We start from the raw sequence: 27,641 nt of genomic DNA on the forward strand, positions 1-27,641 counted from the left end.
CAGCGAAAATAACCTTAGTATCCGCAATACATACCATTCCGGCCAGGCAGTGTAGCCAAACATTCTCGTTTTGTTATGTGGCCTTTTCTACAGTCCTCAGGTATTATTTTGGTAGAGATTGTTTTGATGAATTTGGCTAATTCTGTTAAATTGAGTGGGTTCTTTTCGCATACTCCAAGTTTCATGAATAACCACATGTTCTCACTGATTAGCTGGCCTGGACAAAGATGACTACTTCTGGCTTGTGGATTGCCGCACTATCCTGTGGTGCGGTGAAATCTTTGCTAAAAAGCTTTTTCATTCATGAATGTTCTGATTTTCATCAAGTTCTGGCCTTATGTTCCCCAGACGGAACCCAGGCCACATAAGTTCTGGTTAGGAAAGGTCGCCAACTTGTAGGCTTCATGCAAATAATGAATCCCTGGATCAAAGAGCCGTTGTAATTTGTTTCCTAATGATGATTTAGACCCCATATAGCAAAAAAGTTCAACTTCTTCTAATGATATTTGAGCCATACCAAACATTAATTACTCCAAAGCAGCTTCTCGCACAATAAGAATTGTTTCCAAACATGCCGATAGTAAAATACCGTCCTTTTTTTGAATTGGTCTTAATTTTTATACAACTGGACTATTTTGCCGATTGCTTGCTCGCTTTTGTCGAAAATTCATGCAAAACCCCTATTGTTTTTACCACTTATACTCAAATTTATAGCTAATTTACGTTATGAATTGGTTAACTTGGGATATTTAGAGGGTTTTTGTCTTGTAAATTCTTCACCATGCGTTTCTCAGCCTTAATTCTGCATTTTGAATATGAAAACATATAAAAAATCACGTTATTATTGCTCATAAATTTAAAAACTGTAGTCTAGTTGCTTTATTACCAAGCAAAACGAAGGAAATTGGTGTGAAAAAACTGAAAACTTCAAGCTTCCAACCTCAACTAAACTTGTTTTCGCCGAGCTCAAATTGACCTATGGCCACAAATGGCCGCACCAGTCTACTAGATTACATCTAAATCTCATTTTGTCGCCCACATTTTAGTCTTAGAATCTAATATTCAACGTCGCAAAAGAGTTATTTAAATAGAAGATGTACTTATATTTTCACATATTATTCAAATGTTCAGGAGCTAAACTTCTTTTCGCCATGCCATGCTCTTGTCGTGATAAGAAGTTCTTATAGTGAACTAAGGTCCAATCAAAATCGTTCTGTTCTCGAGGAGTGCCACATTACTTTAGACTACAAAACCGGGACAATGTATGCTTAAAAGAATTAAGAGCTTTGTTCCCATTTGTTGGCCAATCTAAGCGCTTGCAATATTTATTTGATGTCGACTAAACAGTGATCGTCAAACTAGTTTCCTTGCATTTGATATGTTTTTCGCAAAGTTGAAACTTAATGAGATCTTGAGTGCCTAGCAGGGTAAACAAGTAAAAGTAACCCCAAAAGTGACCTTCATGGGATGATGGAAAGAACTGTTGAATAGCTTTTCTGCCATCGATTACCCATCAGACAAGAGAAAGTCTTTTTTCGCCTTGTGGAGGGTAATGGTGTATTCAGCAGTTACAAAACACGAAACGAAACCGAGAACTGCTTCTTATGACCTACCGTCCCACCACGCAACCCACCCGCCGAGCTACCGCTGAGTTATGTATCGACCGCGGACGAAGACAACGTCCTCGAACTCCCTCGCTCCCGTCGTCGAGACGGTGATTACTGTTTTCGGTAGGTATGCTCCGCGCACCGAGAGACCTTGACGTCGCGTTGCGGTGAGGCGAGTGCCCTTTTTATGGAAACTAACATTGCCATCCCCGGCCGGCCGTCCGCGCGCGCGCGCGTCTGGTTTCCGATCCGATCTCCGATGTGTCGAGGATAATTGTTATTATCATCACTCGCTCGAACCGTCGTCAGAATGGAGTATGGAATGCGAAGGATGCCATCGACGGCTGCCAACCGGCCGACGGTGTGTTGCGGTACGCAATCTGTTCTGTTCGTTTTTTTTCTTTTCGTGTAACCAACCCGGCCCGAAAAGGCCATCGGTGGAGACCAGGGCTTCCGTGGCCGCTTCGGCTCACCCTGACATGGTTTTCCATACGCACTATCTTATCATCAAACACCGTCGTTCCACCTTACGACAAGCCGCCGGTTGTGAAATTAGACGGCCTATTGGGCACGCCCCGACTTGCCGCGAGCCTGGACTCTGGTTTGAGGTGCTCGATTTTGATAAGCCCATAACATCGGCGCAATGTACTCAGTGACCATCCCCCTGCCAATGTATCTGCTGACTGATACCGGCTTCTACGGCTCGATGATGGCTCGGTTGTCAATCGGTTACACACCCGACGACCCGGCCCTGTGAGGGTTCAGGGCGAGAAATCAGCAATCAGCTGAAATTATTCAACTCAATACACACAATTATTGTTGACCGCGCTGATGCTGATGTCGACGCGTTTAACTTTGCAACCGATTTGACCACCGCAACCCGATTGACAGGCCGCTGAAGGCTTTGAAGGCTTGGCCGCTGAACCACGGCTTCCACCAATCCACGGAACCGCGCCTTTTGCGATGCCACATTTGGGCGCCACAGCCCCGCAATGTGGGCTCTGCCAACTGTGGACGGAAATGGCGATTGGATTTGCGCTGACTTGTGGTTTGCTGGCACCTGTTTGCAGGGAACTACTTGCCACCTATGGTCGGATCGACACCGAAGGGTCGGAGCATCGCCGTAGGTTCCCCACCAACTGTGACCGACTGGACCATTAAATTGAGGTTGCACACCAGGTTTGGAAATATACAAAATTTGGTTGGTAAACTCAGAGTAGTTTCGTGAAAATTTAAGGCAATCGGGGAAGTAAAAAAATCGGAAAAAGGGGAAAAAGTAATCGACGTTTTTTGCGTGAATTTCATAACTTTATTTAAGGTGCTTTTAATTGTCTGTCAAATGTGTCAAATATACACCGTTTTGTCGAAAAATTTGTTGTAGAATTTGTAGAATTTTTGGCCATTACTGGTGAAAAACTCGACCAATCTTTTTCCTCGATTTTCCTCGAGATCCTTGCTTGATCTCAGTTTTTCATCACTCAGGAAGTTTTGTAATGACCGAAAAAGGTGTCAATCGCTTGGTGTAAGGTACGGACTATACGGTGGATGAATTGAAACTTCCTAACCAAGCTCCCGGACTTTCTGGCAAGTCACTAAAGACGTATGTGACATTTCGTTGTCCTGGTGAAACACAAAACCTCCTCCGTTGGCTGATTGCAGTCATTTCTGGTCAATTGCTAGCTTTGAACGGTGTAGTTCCTGATAGCAGAGATCTGAATTTATTGTTTAGCCACACGGAAGCGACTCATAATAAACGGTTCCTTTCAAGTCCCACCATATACCTAGTAGAACCTCCCTAGTCGTTTTTCCTGGTTTGGCCACCGGTTAAGCTGCTTCACCACGCTTAGACCAAGACCGATTTCACACAAATTTGTCGTAAGTGACCCATTTTTCATCCCCAGTACCCATCCGTTTAAGAAATGGGTCGATTTCGTTCCGTTTGGAAAAAAAAACTTCGCAGATGGGAATTCGATCCATCATCTTTTTTGGTGCAAATAGAGTGGCGCCCAAACATCGAGCTTTTTTGTGAATCCAGCTTTGCGCAAATGGCTTTAAGCTGGTCGATGATTGATCTTTAGCTCCTGCTCGATGCTCTGATTACTGACAGGCCGATCAACTTTGATTATTTCTGTGATTTTATCGACATTTTCGATGACGTGTCTGCCTAGGTTTTAACATAAAAAATAAGTGAAACGGGTCGACGAAACCAAAATTGCACATTACTAGGTGTTACAGCATCGGCACCATAAACACCATGCGAAATTTCAGCGGCCTAGCTTGAATTATTGTCTTTAGGAAACAAAACCTGAAAAGCGTACATTATTAACATCCTGTAACTCACAAACGAATGCAACAATACAAGACGTATGCAATAACAAACAATATACAGTGGAAGCATCTTTTTAAGTGTAAAGTCTCAGCTTCAAAATGATCCTAAACTAGAAACTGTACGACCGATACTTCACGAGATATCGATCACTAAAGGCTTCTATCGTGTGAAACGTCGATTTCTTTTTCCCCAGCCTTATTTCATAAATTAGTTTCATTGTGCGTTCGGTGTGTTGTTATTGTTCTGCTTCAGTGCGCAATTTAGCTTTAGTAAAAAAAAAAGATTCACAGAATAGTAAAGTGTGTTGCTTGCTGTGTTTAAATATTGTTCGAATGACACAAACATAAAATATAGGCCAAGGGAGTAGATAGACAACATTTTTGAAGTAATGTTTTTAGCTTTAGTCACCGACGGCGGGTTGGCGAATTGTGCGTGATTCTTGTGGCACCCAATTTTCCCAATTGAAACGTTTTTAGTGCTCCTACGTGCTAAATCGCCTGACAAACAGTGACTCAAGGCATAATCGCCCGAACAACAACAATGGTGGTGGCTGCCGATGATTCACGCGCGCCGCGAACTTTAGCAGGGCGTTTTTATGCCACAAACCACCTTCTTAGCACTTGGGGACTTGTGGCGCTATCGGAAGACGCCCATTAACGCGCCCAACAGCCTGTGGTGGTGCCTGATGCGAAGGGTGGTATCTCGTAAGGCATGCTTGTTTGATGTTACCCAAACTTCCCGGTGACGCGTGAATCACCAAAACACACTGCAAACAACGCACAACACCTTATTCGAGGCGCAAAGTGCGTCGCCACAAAAAAGAACGGAGACCTTCACTGCAAACTACCTCTTTTTAATAGGCATTTTAAATATGTGCCGCCCAGGTTAACCCCCCGCGTACGTATAGTGTTCCGCTACGGCGCACGGTCAAGGACACTTGTCGGGTCGGGTCGGGGGTTTCCCAAACAGGTTTCAGGTCGGTGGTGTTTAGATACCAGCGCTACCGACGACAGGGTAGCCAATTAGCCCCCGACATATGCAACTTTATTTGCCACACACACAAATCACGCTCTGGGGCGACGAAGGATATACGAGCTGCAGATTAATTTGCGCCAGAACGCCAGAACGTCGTTCGGCCGCTAGATAGTCCCGGAAGATAGTGGCGAAATACCTATCGTTCATCCGGCGAATGACAGTTACAATTAGAATGCGAAACTTCTGGACACCACGCGGAGCACGGAGCGCGCTTCCTGTCCGATAGGTGATCAAACATATCGCAGACACTCCCTGGCCCTATCGGCCACCGATCTGCGACGGAAGCAGCGGTCAACACGTTGTGCCTTCTTGTAATCCGTGTCTAGTCCTTCTTCCCATTCGCGTGACCCTTACCTTGAAGATTATACTGCTTCTCTCGGATTCCCCTGTCCGCGACCTGCTGAGGTAGCAAAAGGTAGAAACCCAAGAAGTAACGTTATGTCGCCCGGGCCCGAGCACGATGGATAGCTTCCTTCCTCGGTACCGTTCGAACCGGGGGGGTCGCCGAATCCTTCTTCTGCCCCAAAGCTCTGGTTCTTTGGACCTCCGCACCCTTTTACTGTATCAACACTGGGTTATATCATAAATCCGGGACACACGGGGCCGAAACGCCGAAAATACACAACACGCGAAAGTGGCACACACACACACAGGAGATCGATAGAGCCATAAATGTTGGGCATGACCTGCGCGAAAATTCGCTAATAGCTGTCAAAGTGGAACGCCGCGACTCGCGGACGTTTGCTTCTTTTTCGCCACTTCTTAATGGACTCCCAAATCGCGGCTCGGCTCTCTGTTCCTGCTCATTAACGGGACACCACATTCGATAGAGAAAACAATATCGTTTTAGTGGACCGCACACTCCACTTGCCGATCGCCACTTGGCTCATGGCGACGATCGCCTCTTTTTCACTTAACACTTTTCCACAAACTTTAACGTCAACTTCGACACTGCTTCGAATTTGCTTAGCAACGATCAGTTACACTGCGACACCTCAGTTCGCTGACTCAGCGCTGATTCCGCGAAATAACCTTCCCGGAAGGTGACCGGGTTGCAATAATCGCGAGTGATGATCACATTATCACCCCGCGGTTGTCTCGTAGATCAACCCCTTCAAAAGAATGTTGGCTAAACATCGTCTCGTACTCGAACACGCGCTTCTGTCGTTGCTATGGACACGCTCCACACACATCCGCACTCGGCTGGGCTTGGAAAACGAATGAACAAAAAGTAAACAGAAAACCATGTTGGCCGATGGGCACGTACACCACCATCCATCGGGTGATCGCCTCGCACCAATACAGCGGCGCGCGGCTTCAGCTGGCTGAGTCGGCGCACACCCTTTCGACAGCTGCTGGAGATACGCTTTTATTGATCCCTTTCGATGACGTCACGTATTTACAGTATGCATTTTTCGGGCACGGATCGTATTTATGATAAGGTTCGCGGATGCAATAATTCTATCCACCCAACAATTCGAGAACTAATTATCTAAAGGTTTTAAAGTTAATTAGTTGTAAGATGTTGTTGTAAGTTTTTAGTTATAAGTAGGATACAATGACTCAATGCCATGTGACATAACATATAATTTAAATAGATTTAAATCGAAACATTCTCGTTTCAATCTTTTTGATACCTCAAACTTATTAAATAGCTGCAATCCCAATGTGGAATATCTCTGTACTCTTATGTAACCAAGTATTTAATAAAGAAGCAATTAAAAAAAATGCTACGGCGTATTTCACGAGGTAATGGAGAATTATTGTGGAACTCCACTCGTAGTGGAGGAAACTTACAGGGCTTACAGAAAAAAAACAGACAAAGTAAGTATGTGGCTCATTTGCATCAAACGAGGAGCAGCCTGGGCCTGGAGGATATATATAGCCGTTTTATGGCGCTACACACTTTCGCCCGCAGCCCAGCCCAGCCTGAATGATGACTAATAACAACATAGGCGCATAGGCGCATTGTTCAGGTCCGCCGGCGCGGCATCGAACTCTCGGTGGCGGTGTAAGTACTCATCATCGCCTCGGTCGGCGAGCCCGAAAGCAACAATTTTCGTGTGGAATGTTGAGTATGCTGGAGTAGCCTCGGCAGTTCTTCAACCCCGTCCGGGCCGGGATCGAAGTATTTGAATATCGTGCAGCCGTGCAGCGGCACGCCCTGCCGCGCCGCTTCCACCGTACCGATCCGTACCGATGACGTGATCAAAAGCATCCGTCGTCGGACCGAAAAAAGTTCTACGCCCAAACTACGGGCCGCGCCGCACCGCACCGGGAACTGGATTAAGCATAGTTTAAAGTCCGATCAAATTTCGTGAGTCAGTGCGTTTATGTCAGTGAATTGGAGGAACCCCCCCCCGGGGGGGGGGGGGGGGGGGGACAAGCGAAAAGGAAGAAGGAGAACGTTTCTACTGTGGGCTAACATTTGCTGACTATTCGGGCATGTTTTGCATGCGCTTTTTTATTGAGTCTACCAATCATACACGCTGAAGTCATCAGGTTTTGATAGTCGTTCGGAACCACAACCATTTTGTATCGTATTATATTATACTATTATATTACATATATGATACTATTACAGCGACAGGAACTTATGCGATTGAGCTCATAGAAATTCCACATTTTTGTCCACAAAATATGACACACTGGAAACCACCGTGCAATCGGATCACTATCACGCCAGGTGCCGGCTCTGTCCGGTCGCTGTCCATGGTCGTAGCTGCTCCGCAGCCGTGCGTAATCCAATTAGCGTTTTCGGAAGTGGCATTCCGGAATTTGGAGCCGATCCGAGCCAATCGTCTGTCACGCCGGTGGAACGGAGAGGGGCCATGCTGGGGGAAGTGCCCGATTGAAAGGTCCGATCGATCTGCTGCCGTTCAACTCGAAACCTCAAACCCGTGCTTTCGACACAAAGGCCACCACCATAGTTAATAGGCATCGAAGCCGTCACCACTAATCGGCATCGATTGGAAAGCCGATAAATAAGTCAATCCAGCAAACAATAACGTTGCATAAATAAGTTGGTCCGGTGTTTGGCCATCGCTCCATCGAACACGTTTTATTGCCACTACGCCAGGCAGCGTTGATTTGCGCGTAAATTGGACGCTTTTAGATTGTTGTTTTAGATTTGAAGTATTGTTCGAGCGTTACATAAAGCGACAGTAATTAAATAAATCAAACACTAATCAATAGACCTAGAGAGCTGTTGAAATGGTGATACTTTCGCCGAATCACGATTCCATCAGAAGTGGTTTTTTGTGGCTAAGAAGAGCGAAAGTTGGAATGCAGATTACGATCACATGACTTCTGAAATTGAAACTCCGACTCATGTCACCTCCTCCATTGCAAAGCTGCGTGCTGATCCTATTACCCCAGTCGCCTGTAACCATCGGATTATGTTTGCTTTCGGCCCAGAAACCAGAAATCGGATCGTGTCCTCGGATTTCAGGGCCGAGGCAGCAACAAAACAAAGTTAAAGAGCCACACAGCATAAAAAACGAACGACGCGGACGGGAAACAGACGCGAAATGCCAGAAACAAAATATAGTAAATCGAAGCAAAGGCAAGTTCCAGAGAAACAAGTAAATGAGCAAACGAACCGAACATCATCAATGGCATTCCTGAAATGCATCACTACATTGGCCGCAAATCCTCGTCCAGTATCTTTTGCTAAAGATCTATCTACTCCACACATTCCAAGGATGGATACTTCTTGGAATACGGATCCCCAAGTCGTTCGGTTCCACGTATCTTATTTATTGATTCTTTTTTCTGTTCTGCGCTAGTCCGACTCGAGAGGTGTTTTTGTTTGATTGACAACGGTTTCGGCGATCTCGCTCATTGATGGTGACATCATCTTTGAGAAATTTTGCTCAATCGGAACGGAAGATTCGGGGCTCCAATCGAGGTCGGGAATGAGACAGGAGCACAGAGTGTTTATTGCCTCTGACTGCTTAGTGTAGAGAAGAAAACGAAGTGGATTCTGGAACGCTCCTTAAATGAATCGATAGACTACAGATTAGTAAGAAGCACAAGACGAACGATTTCTCAAATTAAATTACGATGCTGTTCTCGCTCCCTGGAATTCGAATACGGTTCTGCAGCGAACTTAAGTTTTCGAACAAGTTACAAAAAGAAGTAAAGTAAAACATTTGGTATGATGAAGAAAGTTATGCTAAACACATACCGTGGGTGTTTCGTTAGCCTATTAGACTTCTCATAAACATTCGCAACATAAAATCCACGAAGCCATCAGACGACAGGCAACAGGCAATCATTTCTGATGGAATGGTTTTAAGAGCAGATTTTGAATTGTCGGTCAAGAACTTCAATCTACAAGTCATTTTATTATTATAAATGCACAAGTCACATATTGTTTATTAATTGTCTAAAGTATTTGGAAACTGATTTGTGGATCTGAACGATATTTGGTCCCCCAACACTCATAACTCATCCAAGATCTGTTCCAAAAAAAGAATAATTGTAATCGTGTAATTGTAAATAAAAAAGAATAATTAATATTGCAGAAAATTATGTGAAACAATATATTAATTAAGAAGTAACCATTAAATTGTAGTCATCATACTTTAACAGTTAGTCCATCTACTCAAAAGGTTGAAAAATTATTATCGAATTTTATTTGGACTGGTGAATCTCGCAACATATCCTTCGGATAGATCCTTGCTCGTGCACATCAAGCATTCTGCAAACAAAGTTCAAACCACTCTACATAAAACTACAATAAATCCACCACCGCTGTCACATTTTGCTCAATTCATTGCACATTCACGGCCCATTAGAGGCACAATTGCGCGGATGGAGCATAATTCGGAGTTCTCGCGAATCCATTATCTTCGGATCTGCGCTCCGCGTTCTTTGCCGCGGCTTGAACCAATTAAAATTCAAACTGCCAACCGCGTGCGGAGATGCTAGTGGATGCTGCGCCGTTTCTTAGTCTCCCGTTCCCAGCCAGTGGCCAGTGAAAAAGGGGTCCCTTTCCATCAGCCGTCGGTCGGTCGGTCTATTTCTCTAGGCTCAAACCATAAACTGAAACCCCGGGTTGCGGTTTGCTGGGCTTTCGCTTTTCGCGTTGGAAAATGTGCCACCGCTGCACACTGCCAACCGTAAACCCACAATCAACCACCCCCCGCCCCCCCCATTCGCGTCCGGCCCCCCGGCAGATTGCGATGCGATACGGCGGATTTAATTATTACGATGCAAATAATGGCGGGTGTTTAACCGCTAAATTACACGCAAACCGACCGCATCATTGACCGCTCAGAAGCAACGCTCTGGCCTGCCTGCCAACGAAGCAAATCCGTCGCATGGCGGCTATGTTGCGCATATCCTCCTGTCAACATCGTCAAGCGTCATTAGCCGCGGGTCGCCCGGGATGCTGCCGGCGCGCATTCGGTGCGTTCGCGGTGTCGTCTTTCACGGAAGCGTCATGTTTTTACTTTTCGTTTGCCTTTTTTTTTTGTTTGGTGTCACTCTCTCGATGGCCGCCCCGGTCAGAACTAGCCCGGAGGTATGGGATATATAACAAAATTACATTCCGCAAAACTGTCGCTACTCTGGAAAGGGATCCCAGCAAAAAGTGTCTACAAATCGGTTTTGATGGCCGCAAAACATTTGATTACGCTGCGTAAAGTTTGCGCGTTAGCAAATACGTTGTGCAGTTTTTTTTATTGTTAATATAAGCATATTTTACATTTCATAAATTTTCCGCATACCGGCATCGTACAAACTTTAGTCATTGGGCCAAGCAGAGTACAGGAGAAGTTCACCCGTCGACTCGGACTCGATGAAGTTTGTAGCTTTAAAATAATATTAAACTTTAGGGTTTCCGTAAAGTAATGCGATTTGAATTGAAATTCAAAGTTGAACATTAAGTCAAAGTTTATTCACAGCATCCTGGAGCTGTTTTTAATTTATTTTTTTATTTCGAACCAATTTAATAGTGTAAATTTGTAAAATAAAACTGAAGCGATGTTGATGTTTATTCCATGGGTAACAAATTTTGGATATTTACGATACCGTAACGGAAACAACGGATACCATTCGATCCTGCGCTGCTTTCATTCAGGAATTTCCGAAAGCGTCATTGAAAAGCGTGGAACAAGAGAATCGTGCCTCGTCCCATAGACCAGATAGTTACTTTTAGTACAACCAGTAAATTCATCGTTAATGTCGGTGCAATGGAACTATCGATGCATTCGCTCGCTACAGCAACGCCACGACGATGGGTGGCTCGTGTATGTAGTTCAGGGTTTACTCTGCGGTGATAATAACGCCTGATTGCATTCGTTGCGCCGTTGTTGACGGCTGTCGTTTACAATCCACTTGGATTGGCACGCACGCGGAGCAATGGGCACGGCGCACGAGCTAATCGCCTTCCGTGTTTATGTGACCCACATCCGTCGACCCCAGCAAGACCGCAAAGCGATCCGTTTGATGACTCGTCCGTTGGATGTTGGGCTCCGTAGGTATGCTCCAGCCCATCCATCCCAGCTACTGGGGATGGTGTGAACAAACAAACGTTGTTTGAACGGTGAACGAATGGCTTTGTTGTCTAATTCGATCAACACCGCCGTCGGGGCCATCCATCTTGGGGCCAAGGGAATGACGATCGCTTCCACATCCCGTGAACCCGTTGCAACCTCGAAATCTCGCGCGAGCCCTGGCTCTTCTGGCCCATAAAACCTCGGCCCCGCGATTGATCGCTCATAAAACCTCCGGCCGGTAGATTCAAATTTGAAACGAAGGCTGAACTGAAACACGTGGCGAATGTAAACAGAAAAAAGGGCGCACCAAACGGTAGCATTCACGGTCCGTCATTCTATTTTCCTAACCACTTCAAGCCGCCGGCCGGAGTTCTGACCGCACACCGAGTTGTCAGCGAGATGAGTAAGCTTTTCTGCGCGGAGCAACTTCTTGGAGCAATTTCACGCGCATTCGTTGATGCGGCACTTTTCTCTCCTTTTGTCCGGGAGCTGTGGGCCCTTTTTTCAGCAATGGGCATGCTTCCTGTTTGGCAGAGGCATGCACGGGGCGCAGAAGTCCGCTCGACTAGCGGGTTCCACACGTCAATGGCGGCCATTCTTAAGGATTGGCGATCATTCTTGAGGAGCCGTCTTCGAGCCGAGCCGTTGGACGGCAAACATTTGTGTTGTGGTTCAAAATTAAACACCATGTGACAAACAATGTCTCCAGTGCGTGGAGCATACAGTTGATAGCGAAAAGAAGCCTTTAGCTACTGAACGGTTGAACAATATGTGAAAATATGTGAATATTTTCTTTTGTAGAATGTTATTTTAGGGTTCTTAGGGAGCAACATTATGACGAATAAATGTCATTTTGATTTAATCTCGTGTACGTGTGGTACGGCCATTTCTGGCCAAAGGTGAATTTGAGCACCGCTAAAAAGAGTTTAGTTGAAGCTTTTTTTTATCTTAGAAGAACGAACCGGGCCGTATTTATGTTTAGTTGAAGTTGGAAGCTTGAACTTTTCAGTTTTTCACACCATTTATCCTTCGCTTTGCTCTAGAATAACGCATCTAAAGTAGTTTTTTAGAGTAATAAAGTAACTAATGAGTCATTAACTTGATGTCTTTTCATGTTTGCATATTTGAAATGTAAAATTAAGACTGCGAAACGCACGGTGAAGAATTCACAAGACATTGTGCTGCTTCCCAGCTTGTACGATGACAAAAATGTCGACATATTGTGAACAAACCAATGTAGAATGGTCGAATGGTCATTAATATGAATTGTAGTGGTGAAACAACCAATGATATTCCAAAAATATTCGACCAAAGTGAGGCTGGAACCGGTAATATTCAATCAATAAAAAATCAAGGTATATAAAAATGAAGGTCGCATTCATCATATCAAAGCTCGTGGGCGCAAGAAATAAATACCAAAACGAGTTGATAAAAGTATGGTCAAAGCTTGACGAAAGAAAAAATCGTTCAAGAAGGAACAAATCTTATTGGTGAAGATTTCACCGTACAAAGGGATAGGGCAGCAATTCACAAGACAGCAGTAGTCATTCGTTTACTCGTGGACGATGATATCAAGCGGTTAGGCCAATTACATCCTCGTCCAGGTCAACCCAGTCCAGCCCAGGACTTGTCCAGAGAGCAAGTGGACATTCATGAACTTGGAACTTGGAGTATGTGAAAAAAACCGCTCAATTGAGCAGAATTTGCTAAATGAATCAAAACAATCTGGATCAAAATAATACCTCAAAAAAAAAGACCTCAGAAAAGACCGCAAAATAGGTGGGATTTAGTTAGTTTCCAATAGGTATGGTTATTTTTTTTTCTTTTATATCAATGATCCCTAAATACAACAAAACTATCATTTACACGACTTGTATAATGTTTTTGATGGATTTTAGATTGACTAAATTAAATGTTTCACCCTCGTGTTTCGTCAAATCTTTTGTGCTCGTGAATTAAACTTCTTTTAGCATTAAACCTGTACGCCATTCTTAGTAATGGCACAAAGCTTTTCGATTATTTCGATATTCGTAATTAATAGATTCTCCATTTCCGCTCAGCACCTTAAGGAAATAGAACTCAAACTAAGCGAAGCGAAGTCGAAGTGTTGCATTCATGAAAGATAATCTTAATATTTTACCATCGTCGCTCAAGCACTTTGTATCGAATAGCTGTTATTGTTGTAAAACCATATAAAGTACTGAAAACATGCGAAAACGAAACATGGCGAAAACTGCACGCAAAATGAACATGGAATGCTGATGAGAAACGCTTTTACATTGTACAATTTATCACTGCTTCAGTTACTGGTGCGCGGTTTACATTTTGCCCACTAAAATTGCCCATTGGGCCCGAAAAACCGTTTCAAAGCGTGACAAAATGGATTTTGTTCCACAAAGGCACACATTGGCAGGGTTCCGCACGAAGCGATTCGTATTATTTTGATAAACTGAATTAAATAAACCAAACCCGCACATACAGATGTAGATCGTCCAGTAGCACGAAACGAAGGGGTCCTGATTCTTAAACGCTTCTTCGTGAGCCAACTGAGCCGCTTAAATGGAATGTAATGTAGCAGCAGCGCGCCATGCCTTGCCTAAAAATCACACAACGCACCACGTGAGTGGAACTCCCTTCAGCATTCTTCCGCCACCGTGCCAAACAGGATTACGATACTTTGCCATGCCGTCACACAGCAAGCAAAAGGAGAAAAGAAGCAACAAAAAATGCACAATAAACGGGTTGCTCTGCTCGGTGTCCGGCAAAAGGCCCCCCAGTTCCGTGGTTAGTCCACCAGCATAACGCACACGACGGTGCATCGATGCTGCCGTTTGGCGCAAATCCACCGGCCGCAGTGTCATTGCCACAGACCACGTGCGCACCGTGGTATGCTAATTAAAATACCTTTTCCTACGCCCGGCCGGTTCTCGGTTTTTTTTTGTCACGCGTCCTTTCCACCTTCCGCGAAACACGTGAGTAGTAGCGCACACTCGTGGCCACACCACTAGCAGGCAGTTGTTAATAGTATTTCCTGCCGGTGCCCGATGTTGGAACCGATGGTTCGAGCAAACTATAAACCTACAACTTGCCCTGTAGGAAAGAAAAAAGGAACACGTTAAAGCTGCTTACTTTCAGTTACCGGGGGTTTGGCCCACAATCAATGAACGAGTTCGTTTCAGTCGAATGCTCCAAAGGGTGCTCCGCGAAGATCTACCATTAAGCCTCACAACTCACGTGTCTCACGCGTTGCTCTCGCGCGGGCTCCGTACCCTTGACCGTCGTACGTCCATACGTCCGGACACTTCTCCGTCACACGAACGGAATTAGTGCGGTAATTATTTGCACGATCCGGGAGGTTATAGGGGCTAAACGGCTCCGATTTATCTGCCACTCGGCGACACCGGCTTAAGCAGTCTTCAGACAGCGAGCTGAAAGTTGGGATCCACCAAATTTGGGACCGACGCCTTCACACCAAAGTGCCGAATTTGGGAACGTCAAGAGAAAAGTATTTCGCCGCTTTCGTTCGGGGGAAAACATTGAGACATCTTGTGTATTTTAAAACTAATCGAAGCTTACTCAATTGAGGTTTTTTGTATCACAAGCAATTTTAACTTAATTATTACTTGTAATTCAAACACAAATTCATCATAAAACTGTTTTAATTCTCGCATCAAAACTAAATGGATCTTGAACTTGTAAATATAAATACAAATAATCTGTCGAAAAACCAAACAGCCCGAAATATTTCGCCCCGTCCACCACACTTCCAACTATACGAACCTTGACAAATTTGCGAGCCCAATGCTGTGTGTTTTATGAATTTTACTTTCGACGGCGTAACTTGACGCCGTTGCCTGTGTGAAGTGTTCCATACAATCCAATGCAAGACAACGCGTGTTGACGTTCCGAAATTTCATTTCCAGAACGCACTTTGGATGTGTGCTGACTGCTTTAGTGTCGGGTTTCCCTCAACGTATGTCGCCACAAATAGGGTAATCCACCCGATGTAGTGCTGGACCCAGACCTCTGTCGAAGCACGTTACGGCTTGGCTCGTTGAAGAGAAGACGCATCTGGCATCTCGTTCCGAAGCTGACCATTCCGCATGTAACGTGAGTGGAGCGTGTCAAGTTTTGCCCATTGGCGATCTATTACTTCACCACCACTAACCTGATGCGATCTGAAGCATTCGGAATAACTGGAGCCAGCGATCGGTTACTTTAAGCAATCATTCAACGGGCTTCTTGCTCTATTTATGACAATGCACATTAAACTGGACACGTGCATTAAGTAACGGGGTGGGGTAGTACCGTTCCAATCGGTGAGTAGCAGAACTCGGCCGAATGAGTAGGATGGGAGTTAAATATAGCACAAAACCCCGAACTCCGTAGCACGCACAACTTTTTGTGAATCAATGGAACACGTGCGCGCTTTATCGCCGAGAGTCGCCCACCACTTCGTATCGATCGGGCTGCTGCTGCAGATCGGATTAGAGCTCTCTCTTTCTCTCCGCCCCGCGTGGTCCGTTCGTTGGTCCTTACACCGTTTCTCGCAAATGGCAACAGATTTTAATTAATCCTTCGTCGTCGTTACGAAAGTTGCGTACCGACCGAGGTCCGGGATCGCCGGCTACGGTGACGAAACTTCTAGTTGTGAAGGCCAAGGACGCGCGTGGTCCCTGGTCCGCGTTGGCTAACTTTCCTCACAAGTAGTGCGACGGTCGTGGTGGCGGTGAAACTAATTAGCTTCTACACTTGGCGGACGACACAGCCAGCGCCAGTTCGGGGGTTGCGGGCGGTCATATCTGATGTCTGTGACCATCCCAAGGGATAGGCGGCGTGTTCTTCACCTCGTAAAAGGCAACGGCGTGTTCGGGGCTTGCTGCAGCATTAAGTGATTAGCCTGCTCTCTCTCGCTGTGGCTCTGTGGGTTGTTTATCCCCCTTTTTTGTGTTGGTGATTTTAAACCTCATTCTGGAATCATGCGACAGGCGAAGCATAAGTTAAAAAATGAATCTTAAAGACCTTCGACGACGACGCTTTGAACTGCCATCCGTCGGTGCAGTCTAGCCAGAATGATTCTTCGGAAACCAAAGGCTGGTGCACAGTATGCAAATAAGGTCTTCTAGCGTGAGTCCGACGGACCGCACACCCTGTCCCTTGCCCTTATTGCTGCAAACTTTCCTCACTCATAGATTTGCCTCACTAGACAGCTTTACCCGTGTGGACCGTGTGCTTTCTACCTGAATTCCTACGTCTCAGGGCGGAATTTATGTCAGAAGGCTGGTGAATGCTAGAAAACCTCATAAATAAGCCGCAAACGTTGACGCCTGCGAGAGACCAAGTGCGACTCCTCGCGAGCCACTTCGACAACAATATACATCGGAATGTCCCCGTTTTGCGCCCCCTCCTATGTGCGCCACTTACTGTAGCCACCCACCCGACATCACAGCACACCCTGTCGGCCAGCAAACTAGCCGCAACTTAATTAATCTCCGCTTAATTATCTATTTCCACCGCTTCCTGGGCTGGTGGGCCTGGTGAATTCCTGCTGCGCCGGGCTCTGCATCTCTCGCGCGGGCTCTGATGTGTCACGCAGCAAGGGAGTAAAAAAACACAACAACACGAGTCCTCCCGGGACTTGCAAATCATTCCTTCCGGTAGTGCCGGCGGCAAGTGATAATGATTTCATCGAGTAAAGTGTACAAGATACGACTGAAAGGCAACCCTTGCTTCCTCAACGCTGGGTGATGATCGTGGAATTGGCAAACGCAACGCCCCGGAGCGCCACGTTTCTTGCGAACTCACGTTTTCGTCCGCCGCCCGCCGATGATTCATTATGCATTCAGCGGTGTCGGCGGCTGTGGGACGTGCGAACAGCATCACCATTTGCACGGCTTCTTGGTGGGGAACCCGCAGCGGAACCCAACAATTTGTTGTGTCTACTCGTCCCGCCGCAAAAGGTGGGGCAGGGACACACGGTACCGTACGTAGCGTGGGCAAGCATCCGGAAGTAGCCCCGATGAGCCTCAAAATCAAAACAACTCTCAAAGTGGGATGCATTGTTAGATAAATTGTTCAAATTATAGAAATTAGGCTGTTGGGAAGACTAAATGTTGATTTACTTACGGGTTTTGGTGGCTTAGGACGAGATTTGCATGGTCATTTTCGGCCCGCATGAGCGACAGAGATTTGAATCGTTGTATTTAAAGGACACGGAACAGTTATAAAATTGGTGCTGTGTAAAATAAAATAAATAAATAAAATAAATACTATTATAGACATTTCAATAAATACTATTATAGAGTTTCATTATGTCTAAGCACGATTTTGACAGATCACTACTCATTCCACATGACGTTTTAAGTGTCAAACTCGACAAATACTTTTAGTATACACTTTAAAAAACGGTGTAAATATGTACAGGTTTCCTGAACTTTTGTGAAAATGCGAAGCATTTCACTAGAAAAGGGAAAACAGATTCTGCACAAATGGTGCACTATTTCCAACATTTCACTGAGTCAGTTGGCAAAACAGGAAAAATAAGCATTGGAGCGGTTCGAAACGCAATAAGGAAATTAAAAAAAGAAAGCAGCTTTCAGGATAAAATGAAATCTGGGAGGAAATCGGGTCCTGTGGATAAAAATTTGGATCAAAAAGGCATGTGTGTTTACGCCAGCAAGAAAAGTGCCTCCGTCCGAGATGTGGCTAAAAAGGTGGGATCAACTGCGACTACCGTCCATCGTGCCAAAGTATGATTATGTCTTAAGACATACAAGAAGCAGAAAAAACCGAAACGAAGTGCAAAACAAGCTGCATCTGTTAGATCAAGAGCAAGGAAATTGTATGATCAACTGCTTCATGACAAACGAGTTTGCGTCATCATGGACGATGAAACTTATTGCAAATTTGACTACAAAACTCTTCCGGGTCCTCAGTATTACACTGTTCTGGATCGCCAGAATCCTGATGATGCAGATACATCCATTTTTACTGGAAAATTCGGAAAAAAGTCAATGGTTTGGCAAGCCATTTGCGAGTGTGGCATGCATTCCGAACCGTTCGTGACAACAGAGACGATGAAATCCGAAATTTACATCCGCGAATGTCTGAATCAACGCTTACTGCCTATGATTCGAAAACATAAAGACCCGGTACTATTTTGGCCGGATTTAGCATCCGTGCATTACTCCAAGAATACGATAGCCTGGTTCCAATCCAACGGGGTTCAGTTCGTTCCGAAGAAGATGAATCCGCCAAATTGTCCACAGGCAAGAACGATCGAAACTTTTTGGGCACTTACCAAGGCATACTTGAGAAAACATGTAAAGCCAACTAACACCATTGAAATATTCGCCAAAGATTGGAAGAAAGTGTCCAAAATGATTACAAATCAATCTATGCAAAAACTGATGCGTAGTGTTCGTTTAAAAGTTCGATCATTGGCATACGGTTAATCGGGATGTAATTTTGTAAAAATGTACTGTTAAGTAAGATAACAGAGCGTTAAATACAGAAAGAAAAATGAAGTTTGCTTGTAATTTGAATTTTTGGCGTTCATTTAAAATCGTGATGTAATGGCGACATAATGAAACAGTCTATAGCAAAGGCTTAAGAAAAGGAGGTGCCACTAGCCGCAATGTACAATTCTACCAAAAACAACTGTAGAGCATAACTAGTTCAATGAAGACGAATTTGTAATTTAAAAAGTATGTTAGATTGAGTAAAGGATAAAAAACGCTGTCTATTTTCTCTTGTTCAATATGATGTTCAATAATATGACGGAGCCCTTCTTAGTCAAATATACATCATTTTCTCAACAAATCCATGAAATTATTGCCTGATTGATCTGTGATATCACTTAAATTGCAATCAATTTAATTAATAATGTTTAAAAGCAAACTTTAATCATCAACCTAGCACTACACAAATATAAAATTACTGAATGATGATGTGATGTTGAATGACTACCCCGGGAAACAGTCCGTTTTTCTATACGCAAAGAAATCCACACTCCTCTACCACTTATTTTAGGATTCCTTAAGAGTTTTCAGCAGTTCAAGGACGTAGGACGTAAAACCAGAATCCGTTTCTACAGATATCAGTTATTAATAATACCATGTAATGGTAATATTAATATTACTTAATAATTAATTAATGGTAGCATGTGCACAAAATGTTGCCCAACTAAAATTGTTGCTGGATTGTTCCAGAATAGTTGCTGTTCATTTTACTCTGAATTAATTTTGAAATTTTTCTAGTAATTTCAGACGAATTCTCTATTTTTGACCACCATCGTTGTACCACCAGATGCAGTGTGCGGCATGCGGCTGGGACGACCGCCAAACATGCGGCATGTTAATCCGACTGGCCCCCGGAGTCTTGCGGTTGTGTTCCATTGATTCGATGACCGCCTCTAATTAAAGGTGCAACCACCATCCAACGGCCCCAGCATCGAACCGATCGAATCTTCGTAATCAACGCCTCATTGCGCGAAAACACCAAAAGCAAGGCAGAGCGAGAGAGCTTTCAGAGCTCCTTTGGCGCCGGTCTTGCGGCCGGTTCCCGTGGCACCTTCGACACACCGCACCGTCTTACCGATGTTTTGAATCTCATTACATAAACAACCGAGCCTTCGGTTCGGTGTGGCACTCGCAACGACGGCGAAGCATCAACGTCAGACCGGTCCTGCGGTATCGGTAGCACCGTGATAAGACGCCCGAAACGTGCCCCTCGGGCGCCCGCGGGGGTCGCAAGTCGCAATCGCAGCATATCCGTCAACTTACCGGGCCGGTTCCGTTCCGCTCAAAGGTGTTGTGCCCAGCACATCGTCGTCCTAATGTACTGCGACAATATTTGCTCACGACCGGAAAGGTACCTCGAGCGTGCTACGCGCCTTGGCGACGGCTGTCTGCGACGGTGACTGCTTCACGACACGCGTTGTCGATGAGGTTGACAAATTTCGTCACACGGCACCAGAAATCAATATTTGTCAAAAGGTGCACCTTTCGGAGGTCTTGCAAAAATGTATGTATTTGAACAGCTTACGTGACACTCGACCGTCGACGGATGGCATATCTCTCCTATCTGCATTCCCTGGTTGAATTTTTGCTATCAAAAGTTGATTAATCAACGTCGAAATGAGCTGCTACAGCTGTTGCTTGCCCTAAATTAAGCACAGTGATGATAAATTGGATCATTCTAGGTGGCACCTGATGGGCCGACTTGGCGCAGGGCGGACTCAGGATCGAACTCAAAGAGAGAGAGATCTAAAGCTTTTGGTACTGCCTTAACAATTCGCCAAATTCTCCAGTATTCCACGAATTCCAATTGAAAACTGATGCCGCTCGCCATTCAGTATTTTTAATCAATTGGACAAAACGTTTCATTCGTAAACTTTTATTCACAGACAATTGTTTTCCGTGCACCGTAGTCCGATGCAAAAAGAGCTCCATTTCCGGAAAATTTATAATCCACTTAACGATTGAAGAATATCCTTCCATGGAACTGCTGCGGCCAATTTGCATTTGCTGCTCGTTGCTCTCCCGGTACACCACGGTGCACATTCGGCGGGGTGGAATCCAAATGTCAAGCCGATATTTAGCTTTTGATCCCCGAAAGTATCGATTAGCCTAAAACACTTTAACTTGCTACGTAGCTGCGGTGAACTTTTCACGACGACTTTGCCTTTGGCCCTTGGCTGCCTCTTGAATTCCTCTCATTCTCGATTACGGTTCGGATGACCAATCTTACCCGAAACTAACTTCATTATTTTTGCGCGACGCGTGCCTTGCGTGGCTTCGCCGAAACATTCGTAGATTACATCTAAGATTTCGGTTCTCCAGTTTCGGGATCCCGCGCGACAGCGTTGGCACGAAATGAGAAAATAGATTTGAGAGCGAAAAAGTGGCTACGAAGAATTTTGGAAGCGATGGCAATCCGGATTCCACGGTTGGCTGACGATTGTAATTAAAAATAGAACGCGAAAATTGAATTTTCATTTATTTATGCTGCTTTACGTTTCATTTACGCAAACGGAGTGCCGGCACGACCGGCACTATTAAATCGCGCCCGAGACACTGAGTTGCGATTGTGTTTCGGAGTGCGCCGTCTCAAGAGTAACCACTCGGTTAGTTGGAAGTGCTCGAGAGCATATCCCTGGAGCAGCAGTTTACAACGGCAACGGAAAACTTTATTCCGTTTTCGCAGACCGCGCCTGTAGTTCGTTCGTCGAGCCGCACACCCTGCCCCTTGCTGATGATCTTCGAAGATTCGTCCGCAAATAAGCGCACCGACTGGCATCCTGCCGAACCCTGTGGAATGCGAAGTTATTTTTCTCTGATTTTTCTTCTTCGGCTGAAGCCTTACCCGCTTAGCATTGTTCCGTATTCAGCATCATCTCCAGAGGATTATTTTTACCACCTTCCAGGGCCACCAAAAGCTTGCGTGTGCCCCTCGAGCCCCACGAAAGCAACGAAAAAGGATTAATGGAATTATGGAGGCGAACGAGGAAGGTCCGTGGAAAGGACTCAAAAATCAACCGAACGGTACCTGACGGAACGCGATCAGGGCCGGACAGTGTCGCTTTGATCAACAACCCGCCGTCCTGCCGTCGTTCGGTTTGCTTTAAGATTATCTCTCTTCGGCCTGCTAAGATTTGAATAATTTCAATTTATATGTATCATCAGAATCGGTCAAGCGTTTCGGGTCCGTTTGTAGCGAAACTAGAGCCCGGATTAATGGACAACATATCGTTCGATGGGTTTTGGTCCTTTTCGGCTTCGGCACACACATTCTTAATGCGCTTCGAACGTGCGGTATGGATGTGCGTTTGGGATGTTGGTGTTTCGGTTTCGGTTACCATCTGCAGACAAGGTCTTTTCGCAAGTCAGTGAATTCAGTGGCGTGATGTACACAAGTAAAGCAACTCATTCATGTTCGGCGCTATTGTTTCGTTCATCAGAGCTCACCCAGGGAAGCAGTGGATTGTCATACTAATTTGAAATTAGTATAGTGTTTAGAATTTTGCACATATTTCTGAAGCTAAACGACTAAGTTTTGTTCTAATTTTGATTTGCCATTTTATTGACAGAAATAATTAAAGGCTATAATTATAATTAATCGAATAAAAAGGGCATGTATTAAAGTCGTTTTCAAGTAGCATACGGGGAGGTTGAATTTTGGGAACCGCTCCGTTACAATCGCAGTGAGCAATGAACGAGAATACGATACGATTCGAAGCTTCATCGCTATGATTGGCAGAATCACTATAACTTCAGCAGCATCGGTGACTGCTCAGTTCAGTAGCTTTAATTAGAAACACAAAAGGATTGCAAATGGAACAATTCATTGTATGTTTAATTGATTGAAAATTATGATGAGATAATCTGATCACAAAGCGACACCCGGCAGCAGCTGCTCCCGTAAAACAACATAATGTTACCGTAACGTAACGTAACATAATCCGACTGGAATGCACCCGGGCAGCATAATTCGATTGATGAATCACGTTCGAGCTTCAAACGAGCAAACAGAATGCTACATTTCGCCACGGTTCATTGCGATGCAGTCAAACGCACCACCTGCAAACGGTTGGTTTAATGCTACTAGTAACTGTGTAACAAACATTTAAATGCACTAAAAAAGAAACGATAAAAAGTTGATCACACCAGAAACTCCCGCGTGTGACTGTAATAAAAGTTGTGAGTTGTTCTGTCGCTCGGCCGATCCTAAATCCGATCATCGTGGCGCGGCATTGTAAGAAACTTTGGTGGCGCACATGTGTGCCGGTTAAAGTAGGACACCATCACGTGCAGCAAAGTTAAATTCCCAACCAATGGCGCACAATCATCGAAGTTGGTGCTTTTTGCTCAATTGAACCCATGTCGATAGGGAACAAACAAAACGTCTCGAGTAATGATGGTTTAACTCTGCCGAGTTTTAATTACAGTATACAGTGTTCTTCTGTACAACATATTTATGTTGCTTTTCTGTGCCATTTCATCGATACACTCGCTCGCTCCGTAACGGTTCGATGTAAAAGTTTGACGGACAGTTTCCAGTTCTCGATCGTTCTGCAATTGTTCTGAGCATGGGCGGGTACTACGTACAAGGAAGTCATAGTTGTCGCTTTTACTTTGGCGAGAGTAAACTCCATCGAAGTATATTTCATTTTGCGAAGGTTGAGGATGGTTTTTATTGAATAGTAGGCGATTCGGCGAACTTCGAAAGTTGGGTTTCGGAAATAATAGCAAATGTTCATTGAATTACAACAGTTCTTCTTCAATCAAATAATTGAGTATTTTCTTTTGGTTTCCTTGGACATGAAAGTTTATTAGGAAACTCAACACCGTCACCGTTGATTTCAATAGTATTTATTGAACAGCTGTTGGTTATAAAATGTTTTAGTTATTCACGCGAGTTAAGAAATTCTGTTGGATTACTGTTTAATATTGATTTGTTACAGTATCGATTGAAATTAAAGTCTTACTTTCCCCTGGTATTCGATCGAGATTGCTGCAGTTACTTCGCCGCAGCATGTTATAAATCAGAAGAATATACAATTGACTATCACGGATATTTTTTCTATTTTCAACAAAACGAAATACTTTTTTTAAATTAATAAAACGCACTCGTGAAATAATAGCCTCTTCCCTTTTCAGTTAATTTTGTTTTTTTTATGAACGGACCGGGCTGTAATTATTAATTTTTTTCTCGTTGTGAGAAATTTACGCTATTTACTTTTTATTCAGCGCGAAAAACAAAATGTATAACGGTATGATATGATGGTGTTGTTTTATTTATTACTCATTCATTTTTCACATTTAACTTTTTACCAATGCACAACAATATGGCACGCCTCATTGTTGGCATTCATCCGCTTAATAGTTGTGCCTTTGATTTATGCCGCACAATAATGCCTCGTTTGCCATTGATGATTTACATGCAATCGGATGATTTACCGATTTCAACACTTTGCCGGTGTTGCTCGACATTGCGCAAGCATTTATTTCGGAATTCGCATCGCCCAAAACTCGACCAAAATGGACAACGACCAAAGAACATAACCGCAAACCAAGTTCTCGGACTCGAGGTGATGAAACCGCGTGTTAGCCATACGATGCTGTTTGCAGCATAAAAGCTCGGGACACTGAAATTTGGGCAAAACATTGCCCGAATGGAAATAAGTTCCGGAGACCGGAACCAAGAACAGCAGCGGAAAGAGAAAGAAAAAACGGGAATGATAATTAATTATCAGCCAAAGGGCCAGGAAAAACCCCGGGAAGGCCAGAGGGCCCGAATGTTCAGAGGATCCGAGCCGATTTTTCTTGTGACGGCAACGAAAAAAATATGCCACTATTTTTTCAGGAACCCTGTTTCTTGGCGGCTTACTTGGATCGGCCGGCGGATTGAGGGATCACCTCTAGGCGTATTCTTGGTCCCAAGTTGTCACTTCCTAGCCCCGTCAGTCGTCGTGTTTGATGAGTTGTTTTTCTATTCCACGGCGGCGGCGGATGCCTTTTCTTCCCAACGGGGGATCCCAACACGCCTGAGGCTCAAGCCGTTTTTCATTCTTTTGAAGAAAAAGTAGTTTAGCATCATGTTTCGGCGGATTTGATGGAATTAATTCGACCGCAAGTGCCGAAAAGAACCGAGTACCGGGGCCGTAAGTACCCGGTGGGGGCGTGAGGATTTCACAGGGGGTGGGGGGTCCGCGAAGGGGCCAATCTCCGCTTTTTTCCGCGCGGCGGCACTTTTGACCTTTTCTTCTAAAAAATGCGAGACAGATTTATTCTATCTGTGTATCCTATTTTACCTCTTTTCTCTCATTCTCGCGCAGCGAACGTGGGTTTTTTTTTCATTCTGGGTTTTTATCCCTATCGCGTCCGCGTGTTGGCGGATCATTGTCGGTTAAAGCAATTTCACGGGTTTATGTAAATAAAGCTTGGTTTAATGCTTATTTTCACCCATCCGTTATTACCGGATGGTGGCGGTACTGGTACGTCTTCGTCACCTTCGCAGCAAGCAGACAGAAACAATTACAAAATTTTTGAAGGGAAAATAAAACGATTCCGTTGTATCATCGTATTCATGGTCATAGTCGTATCTTCAAGGCTTACAACAAAAAAACAGACGCAATAACAATAAACATTGTTCTCAGCTGGTGTACCGTTAGAAAACAACAGATTAGTTTGTGCTCTACGCCGGGAAAACTCATTTGAAACACTTTTGCCTTCTCATTGAGCATTTATGCGATGTACCGTTTTAATCTAAATAATTAATTACGAACATCGTAATTCAATTAGCTTGTACAATAAATCACCCTAAATTGCTTTTTGAAACATAAACGTTCTAGGTTTGTGGTCGTGGGTTGTTTATTGATATTGTATACGATCGTCGTTTAAAACAAAATACATTTCTATCGTAATTTTGTTTCCATCCAGCTGCAAAGGGTTATTAACGAAGGTTTATACAAAAATATACAAATTAAAGCGACGTGTTCACAGACTTTTTTTATGTTTTGTGATCTTAAAGCATCTGCACAGAGAGAAATTCCTATCGTTCACAGCACAACAAAAATGAGCAAGTGCAACAGATACATAGGCTCTACAGCTTATGATTGATCACACTTTTACGCATGCCAAGCATTTCCACACTTGACGCCGGCGCTTTGTCCGTGCGTTGCAGCGAAGTCTCACGGAATCTGCATACTGATTCCAGCTCGTAAACGCTTCACCAAATAGGTGCAATTGCAATCATGAACATGTCTCGTCCGTCCAAATCGCCACCAGTCCAGCAACGTAGGAGCATCCCATTTTTTCGGCTCCTCCTAGTTGTCCTCGCACAGACTAGCACCTAGCATCACCATTTTTTATCCAGGCAATAAATCCAAAGTTCAACTTCACTCTTCTGCCTCACTTCTGTCACAACGCGCTGCGAACGTTATAAAATGCCACTCGAAGCCTTTAGCTTCCGTCACGTTTCGCACGGCTTTTCAGCGCAGTTTGCTCATCTGCAAATGGAATTTAAACGAGCAAAATTGCTACGCTTGAAGAGTGCGCAACTAACCATTTGCAAACCGTCGTGATGACATTGTGTTGCACAAAAGTTGCACCAATTGAAAAGTGGTGGAACATTAAACATCACAATTAGATTATCGATTGTTTATTCAATTTACTCACGTGGATTACGTAGGAGGTTATACTATTAGAGAACTCGAATGAATAAAAACGTAACGTTCATGTTTTCGGTGTTGTGTCAATAATTGGCAATAATTAATAATAATAAAAACTGATGGACTGTTGAGTAAATTTTACTTATTGGATATTTCGGACTGCAACTGTTCTGCGAGTTAACATGATTTCAGTCAGTTTCCAAAGTTAAATAAAATTGTCCGCAATTAGAGAGATGCATAACAGTATTAATTTCTATACATTTGACTTTTTTTTCACTTGTTTCTACAATTTCCCATTTTGGGTTCATCGTTACAGCTGCAACATTACTTATTTTCGCTTTTTAAATTACGTTTTCTCTTCGACAACAATTCAAAGACACACGTCGTCGCGTGGCGCGTAAAAGAAAAAGCACCGCCAACTGCATATCAAGATGTTCGATCCGACGGAAGCGCGGTACCGGCACGCGCCAGAAACCAAACAGAGAGAAAGAGACAGATCACAGAGGAAGAAAGAGAATAAATTATAAAAAGGTGTCATATCATACCAGCAAGACTCCGGCTAGTTGGCTGAATTTGGAATAGGCGGCGCAAGGTAAGGGTCCTTCGAGCATAGAACACAGCCAAGTAGTCGGCCATCTGGAAAGGAAATTATGGCCCGCATTCATCAAACCCAAGACCTCCGCAAAAGCCCGTACGGCCACCCCAAGCAGAGCAAGGGTGCAAAGGGAGCCCGAGAAGCAACGAAAGGAAACGTTTATGCTATGTGTGCCGTGTATGGCGCACGTACTGATAGGAAACGAGATAGTGCCATCGCCAATAAGGCACCCAGGCCTGGCCATAAAGTATACCTGTGGCCCTCGATTGGATCGCTTCCCTCCTCGTCGTCGTCCTTCGTCGACGCAGGGGTGGTGGTCGTGTGTGGAATAACATCTGAGAGCATTGTGCGAGTGAAAGATGAGCCCCAGCGCAGCATAGAAGGTAGAGAACCGACG

At 44.4% G+C, this 27,641-nt stretch overlaps 1 protein-coding gene across 1 annotated transcript in view; it reads right to left on the reverse strand.

Moving 5' to 3' along the window:
* Positions 1 to 5,451, reverse strand: part of LOC128273505 (uncharacterized) — a 29,656-nt gene extending 24,205 nt beyond the window's left edge. Inside the window, exon 1 of the mRNA XM_053011478.1 lies at positions 5,326 to 5,451. The gene's annotated coding sequence lies outside the window, so the exon portion shown is untranslated. The remainder of the gene's footprint in view (positions 1 to 5,325) is intronic.
* Positions 5,452 to 27,641: the final 22,190 nt, after the last annotated feature.

Source organism: Anopheles cruzii, chromosome 3, assembly GCF_943734635.1.
Source record: "Anopheles cruzii chromosome 3, idAnoCruzAS_RS32_06, whole genome shotgun sequence".
In the NCBI taxonomy this organism is placed as follows: domain Eukaryota; kingdom Metazoa; phylum Arthropoda; class Insecta; order Diptera; family Culicidae; genus Anopheles; species Anopheles cruzii.